Source organism: Orbicella franksi, chromosome 4 (genome assembly GCF_964199315.1).
Source record: "Orbicella franksi chromosome 4, jaOrbFran1.1, whole genome shotgun sequence".
In the NCBI taxonomy this organism is placed as follows: Eukaryota; Metazoa; Cnidaria; class Anthozoa; order Scleractinia; family Merulinidae; genus Orbicella; species Orbicella franksi.
Genome location: NC_138148.1, coordinates 7,430,598 through 7,439,874, shown reverse-complemented (window position 1 = coordinate 7,439,874; position 9,277 = coordinate 7,430,598). Strand labels below are relative to the sequence as shown.

Sequence of the window (9,277 nt, the reverse complement as noted above, 5' to 3'; positions counted from 1 at the left end):
AAGCTGCAATTATGCGTATATTTTTCTACTCTCGTTACAGAGCTATTCTTTTATCCCCTTAATAGATAAACCTACAAGAGTTTACGGAAATTCCGCTACCCTAATTGATAACATGCTTGTAAATAATACAACCAATCTCTTATCCTGTGGTAATATAATTTCAGAAATCAGTGATCACTTTTCGCAGTTGTGTGTAATGTCAAATAAGCTAATGAAAAGGAGTGTTAACGGAGTTAAAAAAGTCCGCGATTTTTCGCACTTTTCGGAAGTTAAATTTTAGCGGAGGTCTCAAATATTAACTGGAATGAAATAATTTCTCTACCAAATATGAACACCGATAAATTGTTTTCAAAATTTTACAACAAACTCAACAGGGTAGTTAACACCCACGTGCCTTTTAAAACTGTCTCAAAACGCAGAGCAAGACAACTTTCTAAACCATGGATTACCAAGGGTATAAGGAAATCAATCAAAATTAAGAACAGCCTATACCATTCTAACGTTAAAGATCAATATAGACTATATAGAAATAAAATTACAACTCTAATTAGACTAAGTAAGAAACAATATTTTCATAACTATTTTCAATGGAATATTTTCAGCATGAAGAAGACCTGGGCAGGTATAAGTGAACTCGTTAATCGCGGAAGGAAAAAAATGAAAAAAATCCCTGCCTTAAAGGATGAAAGCAGCTGTCGTTTAATCTATGATCAGAAGGAATTACCTTCCATCCTGAACAAACACTTCGCTTCATGTGGAGCAGCTTTAGCTGCTAAGCTACCCCACTCGGAACGCCATTTTTCGGAATTTCTTGTTAAGAGTGCCTTCGTGTAAAAATCAGACAAATTCTTAATTTCGCGGCAAGGGTCGAAAATTCGATTTCGCTCATATTCTTATGGTAGATAGGCTAGGGCATTGCAAAAACTACTGGATAGTTTTTTTGGCAAAATATCTTTTTATTTCAAAGAAATATGCAAATTACCAAATTCCGTTAAAATCGTCATTTGACGCACCATTTTTTCAAGCAAGTTTGATAGCCTCGCATGCAAAACCACATCATTCTTCCGTCTTTAAAATACTCAAATATTTTTGTGCAATGTTAAAATGTGTGCTGGGTTGATTTTAGGGAATGTTGCGTTGTCTTTTTGGGTGCAAAATAATTAAGTTTCGAAGACATGTATTTCATTCAGTTAAAAGTACTTCGTGAATATAATTAATTTTCACCATGTGTGAAACCTTCAAATGGATTAAGCTTCTGGTGGTTGAATCGCAGAAGGATGGTCTACAGATTCCTGCAAAAATTTTTTTGGGCAAATGATTGTGAGCGACGCGAGAGCTTTTCAAAGTACGTCAAAAATGCAAATATTTGACCATCCGTCGTCAAATTTCAATTTACGGGTTAGACGTATATTTTAGCATGCGCCACATGACTTGACCTATAATAAGTTGAAATAGACACAGAGCTGATAATTTCGAAATGTTCTAACCTTATTTGTTGTAAAAGGCAGGTCCAAAGCTGTTTTGATTTGTTTCTAGTCGATCTCTCACCATTCGTCGCACATAAAGCAGAAGTTTGCTTTTGTTTACACAAGGTTAACGTCCGATGTACATCGCCTACTGTCAACCTATTATTGGTCGAATACCATGAATCTGTGACCATCTTTCTGCGCATATGAACATCGCTGCATCTAAGTCAAACACGGCAGAGTCATTTGTAGATAGTTGCTTGCTTTGCACTGCGCCAAAATATTACGTTTGATCGATTGCTGACCATTGCTGATAAGCGTGTCGGCGCAGCACAATCTTACAGCCGTTATTTGTTCGTCACGCAATGCTGTCACGGCATATGCTGCACGTTTTGATCTAATTTGTAAAGAGCACGCTCAGGATAAGTGAAAAAATTTAATCATTGTTCATCTGTTTGTTCAGATATATATAATATGTGTATATTTATATAATCGTATTCTATAGTGTACGTGACCTCGGTCCAAATCACGTTTGTTTCAGACAACAGCTGATAAAGCTAGTGCCTGTACTCACTAGAATTTAAAAAATAATCACCATAAACAAATAATAGGTCAATGAAGCAAGAACTAGCTGAAACAAAAATAGGAAATCACAACGTGTCTAATTCGTGAGAAAAACAGACTAAATTTAATTAGTAATTACGTGAGTAAATAACCCTGGCCATGCCATTTTATTTCGCGTATTTTGTTTACTTAGTGGCCAGGCATTGGTATGTTTGTAACAGAAAATAGAGGACTGTTGTCAATACAGTCCAAAATTATTGTCAGTAAAATATTGTAAATAAAACACCTATTGACCGGTTACCTCCGCGGCCACCATTTGGTCGTTCCGATAAGGGTTTCATTATTGTCTTTACCACTATTAAGCGGCCACACAAAATTTAAGAACTTTGTTTTGGAAAGGGCGATGGCAGATAAGAGTCTGAAATTGAAGGTGCATGACGAGTGATAATTCAAACGCACGTCTATCTTGATTGCCTTGAATTGACTCCATGTTCACCAAGAAATTTATAACCCGATAGTGAAAAATTAAATATTCAAGGTACACCGACCTCTAGCCCCATTAAGCGGTCACCACCCATTTCCCCGAGGGCAGCCCACTGTATTACATGTGAACCAAAAATAATTCCACAACGCGAAAAGACCTACGTATGAGTTTAGCGTTACAGTATTACGCAGGGCGTGTAGGTAGCGGTGGTCGAGTAAAAGATAACAACAGGGGCAATGGTAAACTATTCATTCTTTTCATTTCTTAATTTAACCTCTTCCTACTCGACACGATTGTGTGCTCCCAGTGGTTCCAAGCCTTACGGAGCCTTGCGTATTAGGATAGAAATTGTCCTACCTCTGTATTAAGATCTACCCCCTAAAATGGGATGACAGCATTGCGTGACCAACAAGGAACCGCTGCAGCAAGCATTCAAGCCATCAAACCATGATGATCAAACGTAATATTTTGGTGTAGTGTAAAGCAAGCAGCTATCTACAAATGACTTAGCCGTTTTTGACTTAGATGCAGTGGTGATCATATGTGTCGAAAGAGGGTCACAGATTCATGGTATTCGACCATTAAATAAGTTGACAGTTGGCGATGTACATCGGACGTTATGTAAACAAAAGCAAACTTCTACTTTATGTACGACGAATGGTGAGAGAAACACGTCAAATCGGCTTTGGACCTACCTTTTACAGCAAATGAGGTTAGAACATTTCGAAATTATCAGCTCTGTGTCTATTTCAACTTAACATAGGTCAAGTCATATGGCGCATGCTAAAATATACGTCTAGGTAGGTAGGTAAAACTTTATTTACGCAGGGTGGCCCATTCAGCACAGTGGCTGGTATCCAGAGGGGCCCTGCTAAATACAATTTCTAAAAATATAAAACGTCTAATAGTCTAAAATAATTATAAAAATAGAGTTAAAAAAAAACTAACGTCTAGTAGTTGAAATAGTTATATAAAAAGAGTTAAAAAAATTGAAACGAGTTACAAGCATGAACTGGTAGGGAAAAAAATAGATATCATAAATTAGGTGCTATAAATAAAATGGGCTTTGACAAGATTTTTAAAAGAGGAGAGTGATACAGCTTGTTGAATTTTACAAGGTAGCGAATTAAAAAGGGCTGTGCCAGAAAATCTAAAAGTACGTTTGCCAAGGCTAAGTTTGGGTTTGGGTAGATGGAGGTCAGCCTTCCTTCGAGTGCTGTAACCATGTACATTGTAGTTCCTAATGAAATAGTTGCTTAAATACTGAGGAACTAAGTTATGCAAACATTTAAAAACTAAAACACATTTGTGGATTTTACGGTTCGTTTCTAAGTCAGTCCACCCTAAAACATTAAAAGTATCTCTAGAAGAGTCACGCTTGAGAATGATACGGGCAGCACGGTTTTGCAACCGCTGCAGACTTTTGCTGGAGCCAACAGACAGTTCACCCCAAGCAGTGTCAGTATAATTTAAGATTGGCTCAATAAGGGTATTGTAGACACACTTCGCTGCTTTAAGAGTGAGGCAAGATCGTATGCGTGCTAGAAGTCCTAGACGCTTACTAACTTTTTTACAAGTAGTGTCTATATGCTCTTTCCAGTGAAGCTGTTCATCGAGCATAGTCCCAAGGTAAGTGAACTTCATCACTCTCTCTATGTCCTTGCTTTGAATCTGCAGGACAAAGTCTGAGGTGGTTTGCAGCGGTTGTCTTGTTCCAAAGAGTAACCCTTTGGTTTTGCTCTGGTTTGGTATTAGCTTACTGTTCACCAACCACTGCTCAACACGGTTGAGGTCTTCTTGTAAATTTTCCCTGATGTTGCTAACCTCAGATCCAGAGTAATAGATAACAGTGTCATCCGCATACATGCTAATCGACGAGTGCAGTAAACATTGAGGCAAATCGTTTATGTGTATCACAAATAATAGAAGCCCCAACAAGGAACCCTGAGGAACACCGAAGTCGAGAGGAAGGCTGGATGATAACTCCTTTCCATATTGAACTCGCTGCGAGCGGGTGGTGAGATAGTTTCTGAACCAGCCGAGACTGTGCCCTCTAACTCCATAGTGCTCTAGCTTGTGAAGGAGACATTTGTGGTCAACAAGATCGAAAGCCTTTTTTAAGTCAATAAAGGCAGCGCCAGTCAACTGTTGTTTGTCCATGTGCTCTAATATATGATCAACCAAGTGGACAACCGCGGTTTCGGTAGAATGCTTCTTACGGAAGCCGGATTGATATACCGATAGAACTTTGTTAACCTCAAAAAATGCTAACAGTTGAACTTGGACCGCACGTTCCATGACCTTGGAAACGAGGGGGAGAACTGAAATCGGACGATAGTTGTTCTCGTCATCCTTTTTTCCTGCCTTAAAAATGGGAGTTACTTTAGCCTCCTTCCACTGAGATGGGATTTCGCCAGACGAAATTGTGAGGTTTATGAGATAAGTGATTGGCTTGGCTATTACAGAGGATGCGTCTTTGAGGAGTTTTGCGGGGATTTTGTCAAGCCCGGTAGCTTTGGATGATTTTAGCTTTGACAGCTCATGGCGCACGAAACTGGCGCTAACTTCTTGCAGAGTAAAGTCATTGTTAACTCTGGGGGCTAAAATTCTTGGCAAGGTATGGCCTTTGAAGACGCTGCATAGATTCTTTGCAATTGATGAAAAGAACTTGTTAAAGTTCGTTGCCGACATTGTTTCTGATCCTCCGGACGCAGATTTCTTTTGTTTAGGTAAGATCTTGTTTAGTGTTCGCCACATTTCTTTAGAGCTTTGATCATTTGAGAGCTGGCTGGAGTAATAACAACATTTTTCTTTACGCATTTTTGTGTTCACAGCATTACGTAATCTTTTGTAGTTGCTCCAGTGAAGCTCTTTGTTTGTTGACATCGCTTTTTTGTGTTGATGATCACGCTGGTGCATGAGGTCTTTTATTTCTGGCGTTAGCCATGGCACGGATCTTCCGCGGACACGGCGCGTGACAACGGGCGCGTGTTCATCGGCCGCTGTGAGAAATAGGTCTTTGAATGACTGCCACGCATCATTAGGAGTTTGGTCAAGTTCTAAGATATCCCATGGGATGCTGTTTAGATCCTCGCAAAACAAAGCGGGGTCGTAATGTTTATAATTCCTGGCCTCAACAATCCTTGGCGGTGGAAGCGGAATTCTGTGAAGTTTCCTAATAGACCATTTTACATTTGTCTGCTCAGCGACCTGGCCTTTGGATGGCAGCGAGGCTGGAGTTGACCTTGTTTTGATACAGACCTCACTGCTTTTGTCATGTAAATGCACCTAGTTAGCATCAGAACAACTTGTTTTACACAACAAAAGCAGTAAGGTCTGTAACAAAACAAGGTCAACTCCAACCTCGCTGCCATCCAAAGGCCAGGTCACTGAGCAGACAACTGTAAAATGGTCTATTCCAAAAATGACCGAGTGATCGGAAAAACCGATCGGTAATACTCCAGATACTAACCCGTAAATTGAAATTTGACGACGGATGGTCAAATATCTACATTTTTGACGTACTTTGAAAAGCTCTCGCGTCGCTCACAATCATTTGTCCAAAAAAATTTTTGCAGGAATCTGTAGACCATCCTTCTGCGATTCAACCACCAGAAGCTTAATCCATTTGAAGGTTTCGCACATGGTGAAAATTAATTATATTCACGAAGTACTTTTAACTGAATGAAATACATGTCTTCGAAACTTAATTATTTTGCACCCAAAAAGACAACGCAACATTCCCTAAAATCAACCCAGCACACATTTAAACATTGCACAAAAATATTTGAGTATTTTAAAGACGGAAGAATGATGCGGTTTTGCATGCGAGGCTATCAAACTTGTTTAATAAAATGGTGCGTCAAATGACGATTTTAACGGAATTTGGTAATTTGCATATTTCTTTGAAATAAAAAGATATTTTGCCAAAAAAACTATCCAGTAGTTTTTGTCATGCCCTAGCCTATCTACCATGAAAATATGAGCGAAATCGAATTTTCGACCCTTGCCGAGTTATTTTCCATTTTTATGGACAGGGACTCTTAATAATCCAAAGACCTTTTATTTCGATCCTGTCACTCTTGGTGAAGTAGAATCGGAGATATCGCTATTACCTTCGAACAAGTCACATGGAGTTTACTCGTGCTCTGTTAGTATTTTAAAAGTTGGAAAATGTTTTATTAGTCAACCACTAATGGAAATAATGAATGCTTCGATCCTTGAGGGAACCTTTCCTAGTAAATTAAAGCTAGCTAAAGTGGTCCCTGTCCTCAAAACTGGTGAGGATACCGACCCCAATAATTGTCGTCCTATATCGCTGCTCTCTATATTCAACAGAATCCTTGAAAGACTAATGTACAAGCGTTTAAAATCGTTCTTTGAGACAAATGGTCTGTTTTATGAGTCACAGTACGGTTTTAGAGAGAAACACTCCACACAGCATGCATTAACTGATATAGTAAATAGGACCCAAAACAACATGGACAAAGGGATGTTCTCTACTGGAGTGTTTATCGATCTAAAAAAAGCGTTTGACACGGTTGATCATGAAATTCTATTAGATAAGTTGCACCGCTATGGAATCAGAGAAATTATGTTAGAATGGTTCTCATCCTATCTTAAGGGAAGATCCCAAGTAACCCAAATCGATGGGCATGTCTCACCTAAAGACCTAAATCCTTGTGGTGTCCCCCTGGGATCTGTGTTGGGTCCTCTCTTATTTCTTATTTATATTAATGATATTCACAAATCTTCTGATAAATTAAATTTCTTTCTTTTTGCGGACGACACCACTATCCTATTTGCTCACAAAAATTTAAAAGTACTTGAATAAGTAGTTAACTCAAAGTTGAGTAAAGTTTCGGAGTGGTTAATTGTAAATAAGCTTACTCTAAATATCAAGAAATCCAATTTTGTTATCTTTTGTCCGAGCCAGATGAAGATTAATAGGGAAATTAGTATCAAAATGTATGATAACAGTGCCAATAAGTTTTGTTCTCTAGATCGTAAAGATTTTGTGAAATTTCTGGGAATTCTTATTGATTGTAACCTAAAGTAGAAGCACCATATCGACTTTATCTCATTGAAAATAAGTAAGACTATTGGAATTCGAGCTAGACTAAGACACTTAGTTCCAACTGAAACTCTTTTAATGATTTATCGCTCGCTTATTCTGCCATATTTATCCTACGGGATTTGTGTATGGGGTCGCGCAGCCAAGTCGTACATTGGCAAACTACTGTTCTCCAAAAACGAGCTCTTCGACTGATTTATTTTGCGCCCAGTGATGTTCATGCTATTCCTCTTTTCATTCAATCAAAGATTTTACCTGTAAACATGATCTATTTTGACGCGATTGTGAATCTCATGCATGATATTTGGAAAAAATTAGCCCCTTCGCCTATCAGAGATCTTTTCACTAGGTCAAATGAAATTCACGGGTACAACACAAGGCATGCCGCAAAAGGGAATTATCTTCGGAAAGGAGTTAAGTCGGAAATTTTCAAACGCTCTTTTTCGAGAACTGGCGCGATATTATGGAATCAAATTTCTCCAGACTGGAGAGATTTATCCAAACCAGTCTCTAAGAAAACAATTCGTAGATTTTTATTTGAGACTCTTTCAGATAGGGATGACTATGTTGAAGTCGACACCCTGACTCAAGTTCTTAAATTTAGTTCCTGATTAATTTTAACCCTTTGAATACCAAACTTTAGCCAAAAAATACCGTTTTTAACCGTTTAGTCAGGGTTTTTAGCTGCCATGACGCTAAATAAGCCTAAGTTTTGCTAAGAAAGCTTTTTTTTTTACTAAAAGGAGAGATTTTTCGAGGATTAGGCACAAAATTGAGCAAAATTTCAATTCCGCATAAGCCAAAATTTGGACTTCTTCTTCTTCTGTTTTTTTTTTTTGGTTTTTGTTTTTTCTGCCATTAACCGTTCTCAATTTTGTTTGTTGCCCCCTTTCCTTTCTGTTTTTCTCGGCCCTTTTACACTGGCTACCTTTTGCGTTGTATGTTCTTTCTGGCTGCCGTGAAAAGTTGGATGTTAATTACGGGCGAAGCCTAGAAATGGACCTTGATCAATCATAGGCGTAGTGCACCATTTTACCACCGTTTTTACACCAAAACTGATAACGTTGTTTTTCGATTTGCGACGTCGGAATGTCGTGGATATCTAAACCTGACCATAGTGCGGAAAGGCCTAGCCTAGTACTACTATCTGCTCATTAAGAATATTTGATGACATTTAAATTGATGACGTCGCAAGTGGTACAAAGAGCACGACCATTAAGTGGCCGTATATGGCCACTTGGGCGTCAAAGGGTTAACCCATAGTTTAGTTTATCTCTAGTAAATCATAGCTCCTAATGTCAATCAAAATATGTAAATGTACTTGTATTAAACGGTTTTGTAAATCCTTCTATAAGTAGTTGCATAGCAATCTTAGTTTTTATTTACTTATTTATTTATTTATTTACTTTTTAAATATAAATATAGATGTAGCCCGCCTAGATTAGCCCAGGCTACCTGCGGGTTCGCGCTGTTGCTATTATCAAGCATTTTTAACTTAATCTGTATATCTATTTCTGTAAAAATTGTAAATATGCGAGTCATAATAATAAAAAAGTTGCTGTTGTTGAGTAAGAAATAATGCGTTCCATGATGCATCTAACAGTTTTTCAAGCACCAGTTATAAAAATAATATTCTTATAAATTTGGTTCATAAGAGCTTATGAGCCCGTGCTTCGGACTGGCCGGAAG

The 9,277-nt window shown here is 38.2% G+C and overlaps 1 long non-coding RNA gene across 1 annotated transcript in view; it reads right to left on the bottom strand.

The window, feature by feature from the left end:
* LOC145484479 (uncharacterized) overlaps nt 1-9,277 on the bottom strand; it is a 154,267-nt gene that overhangs the window by 73,236 nt on the left and 71,754 nt on the right. The window lies entirely within an intron of this gene.